This window comes from Bufo bufo, chromosome 3 (genome assembly GCF_905171765.1).
Source record: "Bufo bufo chromosome 3, aBufBuf1.1, whole genome shotgun sequence".
Taxonomy (NCBI): Eukaryota; Metazoa; Chordata; class Amphibia; order Anura; family Bufonidae; genus Bufo; species Bufo bufo.
The window spans coordinates 109,117,090-109,137,781 of record NC_053391.1 but is presented as its reverse complement, the minus strand read 5'-3'; the positions used below and the strand labels follow the sequence as shown (position 1 = coordinate 109,137,781).

The window sequence follows — 20,692 nt, the reverse complement described above, 5'->3', positions numbered from 1 at the left end:
CAATACGTCATCCTAAATTAATGGCCGTCACCTATAGCACCAGTGTAAAAGCAGTATGCTGTAAACCTTCAGCAGCTCATCAAATTTAATGTTTCTTTTTTTTACAGGAAATGTGTCACCAAAAATGTTATCTGCCAGTTAAAGCACATATCCCTTTTTCCTAATCCGTTTTTATTTTCTGATTACAGATATTTTTATTCTATTTTCTGAACCTGATTATGGAGGCGGCCATCTTGCTTGAGCTGTTCTTAACAGCATTTAGAAAGCATTAAGAAAATTGCTTTACGGCAGCCCCATGGACCATCGAGATAATAATCAGGAGGGGACCTCAGTGACTTCTATGGGAGAGTTCTCTAGGCACGCTCTGTGACCTGTGCAGAGGTCATTGTACAAGGAAAGAATAGATAACATTTGACAATCCCCTATTGTGGTGGATCCTGTCTTATCTATACACAGAGATGATATCATTACAGGCAGGAGTATAGAATGACAGATAAGCAGATGACTACAGTAAAGTGATCTGTACAGACCAAGAAGTAGTGCCTATTATTAGGCTTAGTGGCCAGTGGGAAAACTGCAGGATTTTATGTTTTTTGTTTAACTGCAAATATTGACATGGAAAATTAAAAATAACATCACCAAAAATTATTTTAAAATATGGTAAACATAAAAATATGATTTAAACAATAGGTCATTTTCTGATGACACATGCCCTTTAAGTTTTATTGTTGTATTAGCGTGTACTTACCATCAGTGATCTAAGCTTTCCAAGGACTCAGGTTCATTGCTGCGAATTTGGAACAGTCAATGAAATCTGCTGGGAACTCATTGGCCAAAAAGACATTTCGAGGAACTCGTTTAATTTTGGTATTAGCACATATGATATGTGCCAGTGTCACTGCCTTTATTGATTTTCTTTGTTTCAGGCTGAATACCGAAGAATCTTCATAAAAAAAACTAGAAAGGTATAGAAAGATTCAGTGGCTGAGATATTTAACCAAGAGCTAAAGTCTCCATTATTGTTTGCATGGCTTAGTTTACCAGCACACAGTGGATACAGTCATTCATATCAAGGGGAAGAAGTCATAATATCCTATACTGTGCTGGGTGGCAGACCCATGTAAACAATGAAAAGGACAATCACTACAGTCCTTTCAACCCCTTGAGATTTTCATTTTTTTATTCCCTGCCCCCCTGGAGTCATAACTTTTTATTTGTCAATTCACATAGACATATGAGGGCTTGTTTTTGCAGTACTTGTATTTATACTTTCTAATGGCACCATTTACTGTTGCATGCTATGTAGTGTGAAGCTGGAATTTTATTATTTTTTTTAAATGCAGTTTAATATTTAGTTTTTACAACGTTCTCTATGCAGTCAAACTGACCCATGCCCTTCATTCTCTTAGTCAGTATGATCACAACAATACCACATTTCATTGAAAGAAAAAAAAAACTTTGGATTTTTTTTTTCTCTTTTCATCTTCATATTCGGATCCCATAACTTTTTATAGTTAGGTCTATAGAGCTGAGTAAGAGCTCATTTTTTGCAGGAAGATCTGTAGTTTTTATTGATACCATCGCAAAATGGCCATTTAGATTTTTTCAGTTATACCATTCGCCGTATGGTATAAATAGTTTCAGCATTTAGGGACACAGTGATGCTTATGATGTACTTTTATAGTTTTTTTGTTATTGTAATACTGGGGAAAGGGGGTGATTTGAATTTCTATATATATTTTTTACATTTTGTAAAAGCGCTGTAAGCCCCACTTGCTGTTATCCTATGGAGCTCTGACACCTGCAGGACCCCATAGCAACTAAGGCTCTGATAAGCTGGGTTTCTTCAAAGAGACTCAACACATCAGAACAAAGGAACGGCATGCCCGATCACTGGCATGGAAGTCGTTTCAGGCCTGGAAGCTAGGGTGCTTCTAGATTTTCAGGTCTCAGATGCCATGGTCACTTTTGACCACAGCATCTGAAGGGTAAACTTTCTGCGAACAGCATTACTGCCTATAGCAGACATTAGCTCCGTGGGTCTGCTGTTTAAAACAGCAGAAACCGGGCTGCTATGGCGCTTGCTGCACTCGCTAGCCGGCACCATATTTAAAGACCCAACTTCTACTGTACATGGGGAAGGTCGGGAAGTGGTTAAACAGGTGCCCGATGGGGGTGCTGAGAATCAGACCCACATTAATCTGTTTTCTATTTGATCTTGAGTACTAGGTAAAATAAAAATATTGGGTAGATTTACACACAGATTTGTTACTGAGATCTCTGCCAATGATTCTTTTTCTATTCAGTTGAATGGAGTTATTTTTGTGTCAAACATATGGGCCAGATTTATCATTAGCTCAAGTCAGAATAATTGAGTGAAGAAGTCGCAAAAAAATGCGCAAATGCTAAAACTGCGCACAAATTTGCGACTTTTTTCTGCTCTGCACTATACTCGGCAGTTTTCTGAAAGTGGGCGTGTTTTCTTATGTAAATGAATCTCTAGACATATTTACTATTGGGACTATTTAAAAAATCGCTAAAAAGTCGCAAAAAAATGTGCAATTTCACTCCAGTGAGGACCATGCTTATCTTATGAGACTTTTTAATAGAACATGCGACTTTTTCATAAAAACGTGCGACTTTTTCGTAAAGACGTGCGACTTTTTTAAAGCTGCTTACTGACGGATAAACTGCTACCGTCAAATTACATTTATTACAGTCTTAGGCCCCTTTCACACGGGCGAGTATTCCGCGCGGATGCGATGCGTTAGTTGAACGCATTGCACCCGCACTGAATACCAACCCATTCATTTCTATGGGGCTGTTCACATGAGCTGTGATTTTCACGCATCACTTGTGCGTTGCGTGAAAATCGCAGCATGCTCTATATTCTGCGTTTTTCACGCAACGCAGGCCCCATAGAAGTGAATGGGGTTGCGTGAAAATCGCAAGCATGCGCAAGCAAGTGCGGATGCGGTGCGATTTTCACGCACGGTTGCTAGGAGATGATCGGGATGGAGACCCGATCATTATTATTATTTTCCCTTATAACATAGTTATAAGGGAAAATAATAGCATTCTGAATACAGAATGCATAGTAAACTAGCGCTGGAGGGGTTAAAAAAAAGTAAAAAATAATTTAACTCACCTTAGTCCACTTGATAGCGCAGCCGGCATCTCCTTCTGTATTCTTTCTTTAGGACCTGGGTAAAGGACCTTTGATGACGTCACTCCGGTCATCACATGGTACTTCACATGATCTTTTACCATGGTGATGGATCATGTGATGACCGGAGTGACGTCATCAAAGGTCCTTTACCCAGGTCCTAAAGAAAGAATACAGAAGGAGATGCCGGCTGCGCTATCAAGTGGACTAAGGTGAGTTAAATTATTTTTATTTATTTTTTAACCCCTCCAGTGACGTTTTACTATGCATTCTGTATTCAGAATGCTATTATTTTCCCTTATAACCATGTTATAAGGAGAAATAATACAATCTACAGAACACCGATCCCAAGCCCGAACTTCTGTGAAGAAGTTCGGGTTTGAGTACCAAACATGCGTGATTTTTCTCACGCGAGTGTAAAACGCATTACAATGTTTTGCACTCGCGCGGAAAAATTGCGGGTGTTCCCGCAACGCAGCCGCACATTTTCCCGCAACGCCCGTGTAAAAGATGCCTCAAAGGGCCGATCATAAATCTGACTTGGCTAAAACTGTCTTTAGCCATATGTGAAAGTGGAGTGAGCTGTCAGAGTAATGATAAATCTGGCCCATAAAGTTCTACAAGTCCATTCAGATGAATGGGGCAGACTGCAACAAATCTGTTGCTGCTTCACAAACATTTACTATATGAATATTTATTTTGGAACCTGATAATTTATTCTTGTGTTTTTAAAAGCTAGCCAAAAAAAAAGAAACATATATTTTAATGTTGCATTGATAATTGGCACATACCTATCTCCATTTCTAGCCCTACGAAACTGGTTTCCAATCAAACAAGATAGCAACTGCCCAGTTCTTCCATTGGGAACTAAGGGCTCAGAGACTCCACCAACCCAGATGTCAATATTTTCCGGAGTTCCATACAAATTAATTAGCTTTTTGGCAACTTCCTGACTATTCAGCACAGCGGCTAATTCATCGACATCACGTGGTGCAGAAAGATTACAGAACCTTCTCCAAGCATTGTATCCTAGGAGGTAAAGAAATGTAGAATTACTTCACTACCATCAGAGAAATATTATGGGATTGTGTGTCCAGTTTATTTACTGACTGTTTTTAAATAGTAATTGAAAAAGATCAATTTAATCAAAAAGACTGCATTTTTTTCTCTATGTGTGGACATAAGGGGTAAGGGGCTAATGTGTTCCCACCTACCTGGTAAGCCATGGTCTCTACCCCGTTGTATGTTAAAAGATGCTAGATCACGGCCAATGCGATTAACGACTGGAAAAAGACGTTCTCTCAATTCACCAACCATTATCTGATCCTGGCGGTTCAGTTTTGCTTTATTGACCATCGTACCCCTGAGTAAAGGATCAATTCCACCTGCGGGCGTAATATACGGTTGTCAGAAAAGCAGAGTAAGACTAAAAGGATTACATATACTGTACTATGTTGCACTATACTAATACTATAAATTCTACATAGTATGCAAAATGACAGAAATAGGTTATGATAGAAAAATAATTAATAGAGAAGTAGAAGTTACCGTTTCTCACTATTCTCCACGAAGCGAAAAATGTTTCATGAAGTGGGACAACTGGCTCGGGGCTGTATGGAGAGAAATTATTTGCCAATCTGTAAATGAATGGCTGTATCATCGTGTGACCCATTCTGAAGGCAATAGTGAAGACATTTGATACTCTTGGGTCCTCATCTTCGTCATAGGATGTATAAGGAGGTAGAACTTTTGACATCTCATTGCCCAATAGTAGAGGCAGCCAATCTTTGTATGTTATTTTCTGTTTTAAAAACAAAAATATGCTTTAGTAAAAGGAAAATTATCTGGCAACATAATCTACGGTATCTGATGGTATAATACTCAAAAATCATACTGCACCTGCTGGACTGCTCCTATTATCTTGCGGGTTTCTTGGTATAGCGTCTCTCCTGACCAGCGTGGGTTTAACTTACGCAACTGAGTAGCAATGCGGTTGTGCTCTCTCAAGAAAAGTGTATGGAATGTCGTCAGCATGGGTTGCTCGTTAGAACGGCTATCCCCTGAAAATAATAATCGAAACCATTGCAAAGATGAAGAAATGTCACCAGATATATGGGGAGGACATTGATGACCTGTTCCCAGGATAGTGGGAGTCTGACTCTTAGGACTATTGCTTCAGACACAGAGGCACATCTGTACACATGGTGTGGCTGTGGTACTGCAGCTTATCCTGAGCTCATCTCTATTCACTTTAATGTTCAGGGGCAGAGTCGGGCACAGTCACTAGTTCTAGAACTGCAGCGATGGGACCACAATGTTCCATCAGGACCAAACCCTCAAAACAACAACCTAACACCCATAAACAGAATAACATGGAGACAGGGAGGAATGGAGAGGAGAAAGGTGCTGCAGCATCTCTCCCTCTTTGTGGTGTGAGACTGCATACTGTGAGAGGAGAGGGGGCCTCTGAGTGGCTTATAGTTTGCATATTTAAAAGGCATAAAGGGTATTTTTACACAACCCAAAAACTCTGGTTAAACACATTACAGTTCTGCCTGCACTACATAAAATATACATCTACACCTGCCTAAGCAACGACTGACATTTTTTATATAGGTACACTCAGTGTCGGACTGGGGTGCTTAGGGCCCACTAGTATAATTTATTTTGGGGGCCCTCCGTATGGATACATTAAAATATTACTTGCTCACACAGCAGCAAGATGACACCAGATGATTGAATATGGGGGTCCCTGCAGCAACTTTGAGAAGGTAGGTCCTGGGGAGAAGAAGACACTGGCAGCTTTCCTCTATACCTATATGGAATCTCAGCTCTGATCATGTCTATAATAATAAACTGGGGAGTTTCTTTAATAATCTATCAAGTTTTTTATATGAACATAGGCTGGTTGAGGTGCTGTACATTGAAAATGTGTATGCAGTGCGATAAGTCTACTGTGTTATGTGCCACTTGTGCAGGGGGTGGGAGACTAGGGGCCCATCTTGCTCAGGGGCCCACCGGGGATTCACCTGTGGGCCAGTCCAAGCCTGGGTACACTTAGAAATGCCACAAGCACCACAAAAAAAACTTTTATAAACTCACCTGCCACGAAACACGGTACTCCCAATGTTAGGTTGGTCCTAGAACATTGGTCAGGTCCATTCCCACTAAAAGGCAGGTAGGGAAATCCATTGTCGGTGAAGTTCTGATTAACAGCCAAAAGACCCAGTTGGTTTGTCTTGTTTCGAAGCAAGGTGGCGAGATTCTGGTCACTTCCATACACCTGGCTTCCATCAATGAATGAAGTCAGGCCATTCATCTGCTCACGCACAGGACTTGTCAGACTGCACACTGATGCAGTACGAATCATCGATATACATTCACTGCCATTGACATACCGAGGGTCAGTTGGTGGAATCTGGAAATATAGCAACCAATGAAAAATAGTCAATGTAGAAAAACAGTCAGTTCCATAAATATTGGGACATCGACACAATTCTAATTTTTTTGGCTCTATACAACACCACAATGGATTTGAAATGAAACGAACAAGATGTGCTTTAACTGCAGACTGTCAGCTTTAATTTGAGGGTATTTACATCCAAATCAGGTGAATGGTGTAGGAATTACAACAGTTTGTATATGTGCCTCCAACTTGTTAAGGGACCAAACGTAATGGGACATAATAATAATCTTAAATCAAACTTTCACTTTTTAATACTTGGTTGCAAATCCTTTACAGTCAATTATAGCCTGAAGTCTGGAACGCATAGACATCACCAGACGCTGGGTTTCATCCTTGGTGATGCTCTGCCATGCCTCTTCTGCAACTTCTTCAGTTCCTGCTTGTTCTTGGGGCATTTTCCGTTTCGTTTTGCCTTCAGCAAGTGAAATGCATGCGCAATCGGATTCAGGTCAGGTGATTGACTTGGCCATTGCATAACATTCCACTTCTTTCCCTTAAAAAACTCTTGCAGTATGCTTTGGGTCATTGTCCATCTGCACTGTGAAGCGCCGTTCAATGAGTTCTGAAGCATTTGGCGTAATATGAGCAGATAATATTGCCCGAAACACTTCAGAATTCATCCTGCTGCTTTTGTCAGCAGTCACATCATCAATAAATACAAGAGAACCAGTTCCATTGGCAGCCATGCATGCCCACGCCATGACACTACTACCACCATGCTTCACTGATGAGGTGGTATGGTTAGGATCATGAGCAGTTCCTTTCCTTCTCCATACTCTTCTCTTCCCATCACTCTGGTACAAGTTGATCTTGGTCTCATCTGTCCATAGGATGTTGTTCCAGAACTGTGAAGGCTTTTTTAGATGTCGTTTGGCAAACTCTAATCTGGCCTTCCTGTTTTTGAGGCTCACCAATGGCTTACATCTTGTGGTGAACCCTCTGTATTCACTCTGGTGAAGTCTTCTCTTGATTGTTGACATTGACACACATAGACCTACCTCCTGGAGAGTGTTCTTGATCTGGCCAACTGTTGTGAAGGGTGTTTTCTTCACCAGGGAAAGAATTCTTCGGTCATCCACCACAGTTGTTTTCCGTGGTCTTTCAGGTCTTTTGGTGTTGCTGAGCTCACCGGTGCGTTCCTTTTTTTAAGAATGTTCCGAACAGTTGTTTTGGCCACGCCTAATGTTTCTGCTATCTCTCTGATGGGTTTGTTTTGTTTTTTCATCCTAATGATGGCTTGCTTCACTGATAGTGACAGCTCATTGTAATTTGGATAATGAGGGAATAACACACACCTGGCCATGGAACAGCTGAGAAGACAATTGTCCCATTACTTTTGGTCCCTTAACAAGTGGGAGGCACATATGCAAACTGTTGTAATTCCTACACCGTTCACCTGATTTGGATGTAAATACCCTCAAATTAAAGCTGACAGTCTGCAGTTAAAGCACATCTTGTCCGTTTCATTTCAAATCCATTGTGGTGGTGTATAGAGCCAAAAATGTTAGAATTGTGTCGATCTCCCAATATTTATGGACCTGACTGTACTTTTATAATAAATTGATAGTTTTTTTTGATTATTGATTTTATTATATTGATTAAACATGCTGACAAATTACATCTTAGAAGTTAAGGCTTCATGCATAGGATTCCTATTCAAACTGCATGTGGCCTTTACTGTACCCGCAGAAACGTATGGAGGCAAACAGAGGATTCATTCTGTCAGATTCCATACAAATCTGATGACACATTATGGAGCTATTACCTGTAGATGCATTGCTGTCTATATGGCAGTACACAGACTCCATGTGGCTCAGTACTAGGAGCAGTATGGCCTCCATGCACATCTGTACCGGCTCCGTGCACATGGCTCTGATGAGATTGTATGGGGTCCGTGTCAAACATGAAAAACTTGTCACTTTTTGAAAAATGTCCAGCACAAAAAGACAGATATATGTCAAATTCTTAAATATGTTTATATTATAATCTTACAATTTCCTCAGTAAAATAACCTGAGCATTGATATGTGAATACGTCAATGAAAAAAGTCTTACCATTAAAGGGAAACAAGGGTATGTGTTGACGCAGCTCTTAGCACAATTCACATTTTGCAAAAATGATGAAGTTGTTGGTGTACCAACAGAGAGGTCAAGGTCATGATCCAACCACTGACCCCATTGCATGAACATAAGAGATCGGCCGTCATCCAGTTTCAATGATTCCGTAGATAATTTAACAATTTGATTTGATACTTCACGTGCCTGTTGCAAAAAAAAGGCATTATGTTATAAGCATGCCAAATAGTGATGAAGTGAAGTGAACTTTGATACGAATTTCAGGGAAAATTCAATTTGCTGCGAAGCCGAATTTCCTTGTGCTTCATGGTAACGAATCAATTTTCCCTGAAATGGTGGTAAAAAAAAAAATCATGCTCGCCTCATCCATTTGATTGAAGATCCCGCTCAAAATCTTGTGCGCGATGACTTATGACGTCACCATGCAGGCCAGCATTATAATGTAATCATATGCCAAGTGAGATTTTGCGCAAGATCTTCAATCAAGATGGCCACGGTGGCCTCTTTGCACTCAAATAGATGAGGCGAGTATGATTTTTTTTTTCACTGATTAAGCCCTGAAAGCCCTAATTTTTGATCTCAGATGCCGCGATCAGTGATGAACCCGGCATCTGCAGTATTGAATGATGGGGGGCGGCACAATTGTTGTTCCCCGCCAATGCGCCTGCTACTTACAAGGAAACTAGTTAAGTGACAAAGCACTTAATCATGAAGCGAATTTCTTTGAGAAATTAAGTTTTCTAAACTTCGCTCATCTCGTATGTCATAGAAGAATTCTTACCTCAATAACATCAACCTATATGTTGCTCAGTGTCATCAGGATAGGTCATCATTATCAGATATGTGGGGGACCAACAGCTGTTCAGGAGTAGCTCCGTCACTGGAAATTGGCATGAGAACTAGACAGCTCCATCCATTGTATAGTGCAGGGATGCTCAACCTGCGGCCCTCCAGCTAAAACTACAACTCTCACAATGCCCTGCTGTAGGCTGATAGCTGTAGGCTGTTTGGGCATGCTGGGAGTTGTAGTTTTGCAACAGCTGGAGGGCCGCAGGTTGACCATGACTGGTATAGTGTATGGAGCTGGTTACTGCCATTGAAATGACTTGGAGCAGCGCTGCAGTAACCAGCAATATCTACTAGTTCCAGCGCAGAAGCCACTACAGAACAGCTAATATCTCAGGGATGGGCCATGGGTGTAAAATGCTAGACAGCCCCTCTAATAGACAAATCTGATGTTTCTGCAAATCATGGGCTGCAGCTGGCGAGCGGAGGGGGGGGGCACAGTACGTCCTCCTACATAATGCCATTACATTCACTTCACTGTGACAAGTCTGCTGTTTCCAGCAAACTACATAAGCTTTAAATGAATATTATGGGTTCAAATAGAAATGATGGGCCTCTCAAACTGTGTATATAATGGCTAGCCAGAAACAATGTAGTTGTAGAAGTAGTAACCCCCAAATTACCATGCAAGTTACTGAAAATACCCCAAGCCCTAATTCCATTCTTTCACCCCTTCATGGAAGATTGTTAGAAAAGCACAGATTCATAAGGGATTGGATCTGTCAAGGTAATCTTATCTCCATGAGGAGATACGTTCTGGACTGTACCAGGGTAATGCTGTGGAAGGTTGGTACATAAAATAAGAATGCTGGGACTAGGTGAGACTATGTGTACATGGGATAACAACTGTCTCAGAGGGATTAATGGTCCATCTTCAGACTGGGTCACAGTCACCAGTGGGGTGCCACAGGGGTCAATATTGAACCCTGTTCTTTCTTATATGTTTACTAATGGCCTTGCTGGGGGTTTTTGCAGCAGAATTAGAGTATTTGCAGATGATACAAAGTTCCTGCAAAGTGATCCACAAAGAGCATGATAATATAGTATTGCAGAATATTTTGGGTAAGCTGGAGGCTTGGGAAGAGGGATGGCAATTTAAAGGGGTTATCCAAGTTCTCCAACAGCCAGCCCATGTGCCAGACCCCTGACATCCAGTGTCTGGGGAAGCAGCCAATGGCAGGCGGGGACGAGGACGAGCCTCACTAGCGTCACCGGCGATGCTAGGGAGGCTCGTCCCCGTCTGCTATTGGCTGCTCCCCCTCCGACACCGGATGTTTTCATCCGTGTACAGGTAAAATCTGCAGCGGCAGTGTGGGGACCAGGAGCGGTGCGGGGAGCGGGGTAAGTATATTACATGTGAGTGACTCGGCACATAGGGGGGCTGTTGGAGGATTTGGAAAACCCCTTTAAGATCAATATGGTCATGTATGTAGGCCAAGAAACAGAAAGTACATTTATGTAGCAAATAGTAGAGCACTGACTGAAACTCCTACTGAGACTTAGGCCTCCTGCACACGACCGTATGGCTTTTTCAGTGTTTTGCGGTCCGTTTTTCACAGATCCGTCGTTCCGTTTTTTGTTTCTGTTGTGTTTCCGCTTCTGTTCCGTTTTTCCGTATGGCATATACAGTATACAGTAATTACAAAGATAAAATTGGGCTGGGCATAACATTTTCAATAGATGTGTCCGCAAAAACCGGAACGGAAACGGAAGACATACGGATGCATTTCCGTATGTGTTCAGTTTTTTTGTGGACCCATTGACTTGAATGGAGCCACGGAACGTGATTTGCGGGCAATAATAGGACATGTTCTATCTTTAAACGGAACGGAAAAATGGAAATACGGAAACGGGATGCATACGGAGTACATTCCGTTTTTTTTGCGGAACCATTGAAATTAATGGTTCCGTATACGGACCGTATACGGAACGCAAAAAACGGCCAGTAAATGGGGGGAAAAAACGGTCGTGTGCAGGAGGCCTTAGAGATCTTGGTAGACATTGCCACTGCCACTTGAGCTACCAATGCTAAGTCATGGGATGCACCAAAAGAGGCATAGATAGATACTCATGAGAAGAACATAGTTTTGCCTCTATATAAATCACAGAGCACACATGGAATATTGTGTACGATTTACCACACTTGTATATAACAAGAACATGACTGAAGTAGAGCGGGTGCAAAGGATGGTGACCAAGGTAATAAAGAAGGTCATCTGTAGTACCGACACAGTTTGCTTAGTCTTAAAAAAAGATGGGGAGATCTAATTACAGTGTAAAATATATGAATGGACAGTACAGAGATCTGTATAATGACCTTTTTATATCTAGGCCTGTAAAAATGACAAGTGGGCATCCTTTATGTCTATCATCTTAGATGGAGGTTCTTTACTGTAAGAGCAGTGAGACTATGGAACTATCTGCACAGGATATTGAGATGTTTGAGTCATTTCACAAGCCTGGATTCCTTTCTTGAATTTATGGTACTAGCTTTCTGCAGATGGGACGTTAATCCAGAGATTTATTCTGATTGCTATATTTGGAGTCAGGAATGAAATGTTCCTCCAATACTGGTCTACTGGAAACCATCTCATAAGGGTTTTGCCTTTCACTGGATCAACACAGTAGGATTATAGGTTGCTCCAGATGGATGTTTGTTTTCAACCTTATGAACTATGCAACTACAGTGTGTAAGATATTCTTACCAATGGTAGAGTAAACCCATTGATGGGACGGCTTTGAGTCCAGCCTCGTGGCAGTGATATACCATCCTCGTATTCTGGCTTGAGAAGGCGTTTGTACGCAGTGTTGGATGCACCAAGAATAGCTGTCTTTCTGTAAAAAACATAAATAAATGGTGAGCTCGATTACATCATCAAAGGTCTTTTTGCAGGTTCTGAAAGACGATGCCAGCTGCGCGATCAAGTGGATGAAGTGAGTTAATTTTTTTTATTTTTTAACCCCTCAAGCAACATTTTGGTAAGCATTATGTATTAAGAATGCTATTATTTTCTTTTATAACCATGTTATAAGGTAAAATAATATAGTACATTGACTTTAATTAATTTACTAACATTCTCTCCTAGCAACCATGTGTGAAAATCGCACCGCTTCCGCACTTGCTTGTGGATGCTATGCGATTTTCACGCACCCCCATTCATTTCTATGGGGCCTGCTTTGCGTGAAAAACACTGAATATAGAATGTGCTGCGATTTTCACGCAACGCACAAGTGATGCGTGAAAATCACCGCTAATCTGCACAGCCCCATTGAAGTAAATAGGTCCGGATTCAGTGCGGGTGCAATGCGCTCACCTCACGCATTGCACCCGTGCGGAATTCTCGCCCATGTGAAAGGGGCCTTAGATATTTCCCCTGATTAGAGGTTGGAGTATTGAATACAATTTATTCTTAGCTTTATCTCAGTATGATTATTTAATACTATGATATTGACAGCTTCTTCATATAAGGCAGGTCATTACTCCTCTGCTGAGATTTTCCTTACCTATTATTACACTCTCCAGTGATGCTGCGGTACGGTTCAGGGTCACACACTTTTGGTAAGAACTGATAGGCGCATCCAGTTAGCTGAGAAATTATTTTATTTTGTTCCTCTGTTAAAACATCTACCAAGAAACGTGCACATTAATAACAGCATGATATTGTATTGTATTACTAGCATCCAAATAAATGTATATTGTAGATGTGTGAAAACAGTGCAGGAACATAGTATTTTCTGTGCTTTCCAGTAAGGGTCACCTATACAGAGGAGGTGAATGAAGAATGCTGCACACGTGTAACGGCTCATACAATTGTCTTTTTCAGATCTGTGTTGTATGGATTTGCAATAGATGCTAAGGGGCCTGTACTATACCTCTGTGCACCTCTGATTTCCTAAGGGGGTATACAGAGATTTAGGGTACGGCCACACGGTCAGGTTTCCTGATGCAGTTTTGGAAGTCAAACTCAGGAGTGAATTAGAAGTTACTTAAAAAGAAAAGATGTATATGTCCTGTATACTTTCTCGCCTTTTAATATCCACTCATAATTTTGGTTTCCAAAACTGCATCAGGAAACCTGGCCGTGTGATCTTTAGTCTCTAGAATCTGTGGGAAGTAAAAAATCATAGCATGTTCCATCACTGGCTGTATTCTGAATGTTTTCACCCCTAAAAGCATTGTATGAAAGAGCAATATGCAGATAAATGTTTGTAGAGCGATCAAAAACATTTGTACAATGCTCAGCATTGACATCAGAGGCTGAGTAAATACATATAAAAAGCCGCTCCATTATGATAGTATAAAAATTAAACGAAGCTGTGATGTTAAAATATTTGAAGCGTTTCTGAAAATCCATCTCCTCTTCTGAGAATAACGGATGTTGAGAAAGGGAATCTGGTAAGTGGAGAAAGAGGCCTTTTTTATGCAATAAAATATTTTATTGCAGAAGAGGATTATTGAAGAGGATTCTTTACGGTAAGAGCAGTGAGACTATGGAACTCTCTGCTTGAGGAGGTGATGATGGCGAATTCACTAAAAGAGTTCAAGAGGGGCCTGGATGTATTTCTGGAGTGTAATAATATTACAGGCTATAGCTACTAGAGATGGGTCTTTGATCCAGGGAGTTATCTGATTGCCTGATTGGAGTCGGGAAGGAATTTTTTTCCTCCAACATGAGAAAAATTGGCTTCTACCTCACTTTTTTATTTTCCTTCCTCCGGATCAACTTGCAGGATAACAGGCTGAACTGGATGGACAGATGTCTTTTTTCAGCCTTACAAACTATGTTACTATGTTACTATTGCAAAGTTTATTATCACTGCTTTTATTTATGGACAGTTGTTTATAATTAGAGATATATTTTAAAGGGGCTGTCTGCTTTTTTTTATATTGATGACCTATCCTCAGGATAGTTCATCAATATCAGATCGGCAGGTGTCCGACTCCTAGCACCTCCACCGATTAGCTGTTTGAAGATAACACAGCATTCATATGAGTGCCGCCTTCTCTTCCCTGTTACCTGCTTTTGCGGTAATTGCAGAGGTGAGAAGACGTTATTACAAATAAGCCGTTCGCATTCACTTCTATGGGATGGCTCCTTCGTATTCACTTGAAGCCAGAGCCGTTCCATTGAAGTTGTAATTACACCTGCTAACCATTGCAATTGCAACAGCATGCAGGTAAACAGTGTAGGTAAGGCAGCGCTCGTATGAACGCTGTGTTATTTTCAAACAGCTGATCGCCAGGGATTGCGGGAGTCGGACCCCCGCCGATCTGATATTGATGACCTATCCTGAGGTGATGGTCCCACACGTGCTTGGCCTATTGCAAGATGCAAGTCTGATAATTGTTCTGTACCTTCTATGAGCTGTGCACCAGGTTTATCCATCACATGATCCAGATTTTTTTATTCACTGGTGAACAATCAAAGTTCCTACTCTACAACAGCAAACAGAGATCTTTTAATTGCTTCATGTTGGCTACATCTTAAAATGTGCAGCTTTACTATGGAAGCTTATTCTACCTCTACTGATTACTAAAAATGACTAATTGCTGTTTACTTTTAGAGGATGGTTTTAAATATTGCAATTAAAAATGAATACGACTATGTTGTCTTATATAATTATTATCAGCCGGTTGAATTCCAGCTTTTTGGCTATGTTTTTCATTTTTAAAAAAAGGTATTGCCTTTTCAACAGCTTTTACATAACAAAACTCAAACACATCAATACGATTAATGATATTCTAATGCACATAAGAGCGTTGTTTATTTTAATACCTGAAACATTTAAAGAATCAGGGTAGATCATTTTCAGCTTTTCATTTATGAGCTGATGAGTGATGTCCAAGTAATCTGCTGATCGGATGATATTTCTAGCTGCTCCCACTGCTTGCTTGAAGAATGCCATAACATCTGAAAGTTTTGCAGCTTCCCTTTTGGAACGTTCCTTCAAACTTAAAGCACATTGAAATTTTTTAATTAGCAAGAATATTAGACAAAAATATTCTAATTATCTAAGACAACTTAGAAAAGAGGGATAAAAGGGACAAATGAATATTCCTGGACCTTTATCCAAGGGCGTCACAAATACTTGCTTAAACTCTGGACTGAATAAACATATCCAGGAGGATCTAGTGATCAACATTGTGATTTCTGTAGGGATATGACATTAATGATTAGGGAGACTAAGTGTCGGACTGTAATATCTTTAAGCCAACTGGAAAAATTTTGTTTGAAGACCCACCACCACCCACTTTACAGACCAAGAACATGTCATGATGTTTTTATCATTTCACATAAGATCCACACCATCAATAGAAACATAGAAACATAGAATGTGTCGGCAGACAAGAACCATTTGGCCCATCTAGTCTGCCCAATATACTGAGTACTATGGATAGCCCTTGGCCCTATCTTATATGAAGGATGGCCTTATGCCTATCCCATGCATGCTTAAACCCCTTCACTGTATTTGCAGCTACCACTTCTGCAGGAAGGCTATCCCATGCATCCACTACTCTCTCAGTAAAGTAATACTTCCTGATATTACTTTTAAACCTTTGCCCCTCTAATTTAAAACTATGTCCTCTTGTAGCAGTTTTTCTTCTTTTAAATATTCTCTCCTCTTTTACCTTGTTGATTCCCTTTATGTATTTAAAAGTTTCTATCATATCCCCTCTGTCTCGTCTTTCTTCCAAGCTATACATGTTAAGGTCCTTTAATCTTTCCTGGAAAGTTTTATCCTGCAATCCATGTACTAGTTTAGTAGCTCTTCTCTGAACTCTCTCCAAAGGAATTATTATTAATGTGAAATGATAACCCAAAAATGTCAAAATCCAGCAGAAAGTGATTCTCTTCATTGTTTTCCCTCTGATCTCAGGTCTGATTAATTTTAGGGGCTAGTCTGGGTTCAAATTGATTTTAAAGCATCACTAACTTTCCAAAAAACATTTGATATGTCATAGGGTGTGAGTGCTGAGACCCACACCAATCTCTAGAATGAAGGGAGAGAAGCACATATTGCGCTCTCTCTCCTCGCTGTATGAGAAGGGGGACATGGAAGTGTATGGGCTGTCTCGATTCCCTCCTCAGAAGCGAGAGATGTTGTGCAATATGTACATGCCATTCTACCCTTCTAGAGATTGGTGTGGTTCTCAGCACTCAAACCTCCACCGATCAAAGCTTTTCATATATCTCTTTGACATATCTAAAGTTTTTTTGAAAAGTTAGTGCAGCTTTAAAGGGAACCTGTCACATAAAAACACCTCCCAAACCACCAGCATTACCTTAAAGTAGCCAGCAGTATGTTTCTAAAGTTCCTTTTCTTTCTCCGGCCAGATGCACCAAAATCTTGAAAAACGAACTTTAATCCCCTGCACGCACTATGTAACAGCAGAGTTCAAAGTCAAGAGGGCAGCGGCCTCCTCGCTTCAAGTCAGGATAACCACACCCCCTTTCCCTGCCCCTTCGCTTTTAATTGACAGCTAGCCGATAATTAAAAGCAATGGGGCAGAGAAAGGGGGTGTGGTTATCCTGACTTGAAGCGAGGAGGGCACTGTCCCCTTGACTTCGAACTCTGCTGCTACATAGCGCATGCAGGGGATTAAAGTTCGTTTTTCAAGATTTTGGTGCATCTGGCCGGAGAAAGAATAGGATCTTTAGAAACATACTGTTGGCTACTTTAAGGTAATGCTGGTGGTTTGGGAGGCGTTTTTTAGGTGACAGGTTTCCTTTAAGGGTTTAATCTGAGGTCTGGATTTATTTAGCTGTCTGTTCTGGGGTCTGATGAATTTTAAGGGTTTGGTTTAGGGTCGTAATCAAAATTAGGGGTCTAGTTTGGCATCTGAATGAGTTTGGGGGTCTGAATTAATTGAAGAGTCTGACGTCCTAATTCATTTTGTGGTCTGGTTTCCCAGTGACAAATAATACTGAATTGCATTACTGAAATACATTTATTTCAGTAATGCAACTTAAAAGGTGAAACTAACATATGAGCTAGACTCATTACATGCAAAGTGAGATGTTTGAAGCCTTTATTTGGTATAATTTGGATGATTATGGCTTCGGGTGGGTTCACACTAGCGTTAGAGATTCCGTTATGGCTTTCCGTTATAACATGTCGACAGGACTTTTTTTCCGTCTTGCATACCGGGACCAAGACGGATCTGTTTTGAATCCCATAGACTTCTATTAGGACGGAAAACAAATGGAATGCCTTTTAAAGGCTTCCGTTTTGCATTCCGTCATAATACAAGTCTATGGGCAGAAGAACGGATCCGTCCTTCCGTCTTATGGATTCCGTTATTTTCCGTTATAACTATGTTATAACGGAAAGCCATAAAGGAATCCCTAACGCTAGTGTGAACCCACCCTTACAGCTTATGAAAACCCTAAAGTCACAATCAGTGGCGTATCCAAGCTATGGCAGCCATGGCTAGTGCCATAGGCGCCAAGCGGGGGGGGCGACCAGGGCCGATCCTACACGGGGTGCAGTGGGTGCCCGGGCCCCGCACCCCAGCGCTGCGGCCCTGGTGACAAGTGGGGGCGGCCGCGGCCGGCGGCAGGGCAGAGCAGGAGATGAGCGCCTCCATTGCGGAAGCGCTCATCTCCATAGTCATCTGTATTGCCGTCCTCAGGACGACAATACAGATGCCTGTCTGTGCTGCGGCAGAGGAGGGAGAGGTGTGTCCCCTCCTGTTCCTCTGATAGGCTGCCGGCTTAGTGCTGGCAGCCTATCAGAGGCCGGTGATGGCGCGATGACGTCATCGCGTCGCCTGAGCCGTATAGCGAGGGACACACAGACGGAAGAGGTGGCCTGCATCGCATCGCATTGCTGGAGGTAAGTATAAGTGTATTATTTTTTTTTATTTTTTTATATAGGTACAATACTGGGCTGGCACATGATAAGGGGGGCTACTGGGCTGGCACATAAGGGGGGCTACTGGGCTGGCACATAAGGGGGGACTACTGGGCTGGGCTGGCACATGATAAGGGTGGCTACTGGGCTGGCACATGATAAGGGGGGACTACTGGGCTGGCACATGATAAGGGGGGACTACTGGGCTGGCACATGATAAGGGGGGACTACTGGGCTGGCACATGATAAGGGGGGCTACTGGCACATGATATGGGGGGCTACTGGCACATGATATGGGGGCACTCTGGCTACTGGCACATGATATGGGGGCACTCTGGCTACTGACACATGATATGGGGGGGCTCTGGCTACTGACACATGATATGGGGGGGCTCTGGCTACTGGCACATGATGGTGGGGGGGGCTCTGGCTACTGGCACATGATATGGGGGGGGCTCTGGCTACTGGCACATGATATGGGGGGCTACTGGCACATGATAAGGGGGGCTACTGGCACATGATAAGGGGGGCTACTGGCACATGATAAGGGGGCTACTGGCACATGATAAGGGGGGCTACTGGCACATGATAAGGAGGGCTACTGGCACATAGGGGGGCTACTGGCACATAAGGGGGGCTACTGGCACATGATATGGGGGGGCTCTGGCTACTGGCATATGATATGGGGGGCTCTGGCTACTGGCACATGATGGTGGGGGGGCTCTTATTTCTGGCACATGATTGGGGGCACTCTGGCTACTGGCACATGATATGGGGGGCTCTGGCTACTGACACATGATATGGGGGGGCTCTGGCTACTGACATGATATGGGGGGGCTCTGGCTACTGGCACATGATGGTGGGGGGGCTCTTATTACTGGCACATGATTGGGGGCATCTATGGGGGCACATCTTACTGCAGATTATTGGGGGGCACTATAGGGGCATCTACTGAGGCTAAAAAAGAAGATATTTTATATGGGGGCTCTGTATAGGGGCATTTTATACTGGGACACATTATGGTGGGTACTATGGGGAAGGGGGGGGCACTATGGGGGTCATCTACGGGGGCACTGAGAAGGGGTATTTTATATTGGCACATTATGGGAACATTAGCTCAACTGGGGGCATTACAAATGTTTTGCATATTATAAGGAGAATTATTACTACTGGGGGGGCATTATGGTGGGCTTTATTACTCCCCCATGGTATGACCCCCTAGTAGCAGCACCAGCCTCTCCCTGCTCTGCTATCCCTCTGCCCTTTCTCCAAATCCTTATTATGAAATCTTTCTCATTAGGTTAAAACACAACATCAGCTCCGCCGAGCCCCCGGCCAAAGTGTTGAAGTGGCGTCCGAGATCCCCAAGGGCCAAGTCAAGTAACTGTAAGTTTTTATGGGGGTTCTACAAAAGAGCTATCGTGTTTTTTTTTTTGTTAAGGTTATCTGAAAGATGGGTTTAAAATATTTTGACAGGGGCGCAGTTTCAGTGCTTGCCATAGGCGCCATTTTCACTAGATACGCCTCTGGTCACAATCTCAGGTACCCTTTGCTCAGGGAATATGGATTAATTAGCTGACTAGAGTGTGAGCCTAGAATATTGAACCTTGCAACTCCTTTTAAGTTGTATTACTGAAATAAATGAACTTTTGCACGTATTTAGTATTCCAGGATTGTTGTTTGCAGCTCAGACCTTCACCTGATCGTAAGTGGCCCTCGCGATCATTAGTTGAGTATCCTTGCTACATAAGAACCTGTATATCTTGGCCTAGATTACATTACACTAGGGTAATAACATAGTACCACATAGGGGTGCTCTTTAAGCACTCATATACCAATAGTTGTCTTGTGGTACATTTTTTAATCCAGTCTGCAGTAATCTTACTCTTTCCTAGTCTGGGCATATGCCGAATCCACCCTCTTCTTCGCTTCTTCAACAGATTCTCGAATAACACTGTCATCAAGTTGAATCTTTTCTCCATCTTAAAAAGTAAAGATCAATTTATCATACAATACAACAGCTTTAAGGGTTTGGTCTTCTAATGCTTGAAAGTTCATTCATTTTGATTGAACAAATTAGGCTACTTTCACACTCGCGTTTGGTGTGGATCCATCATGGATCTGCACAAACGCATCCATTCAGAAATACAACCGCATGCATCCATTCAGAACGGATACGTTTGTATTATCTTTAACATAGCCAAAACGGATCCGTCTTGAACGCCATTGAAAGTCAATGGGGGACGGATCCGTTTTCTATTGTGCCAGATCGTGTCAGTGAAA

General features: G+C 42.0%; 1 pseudogene; it reads right to left on the bottom strand.

The window, feature by feature from the left end:
* Positions 1-758: 758 nt before the first annotated feature.
* LOC120993646 lies at positions 759-20,467 on the bottom strand (annotated as a pseudogene).
* Positions 20,468-20,692: the final 225 nt, after the last annotated feature.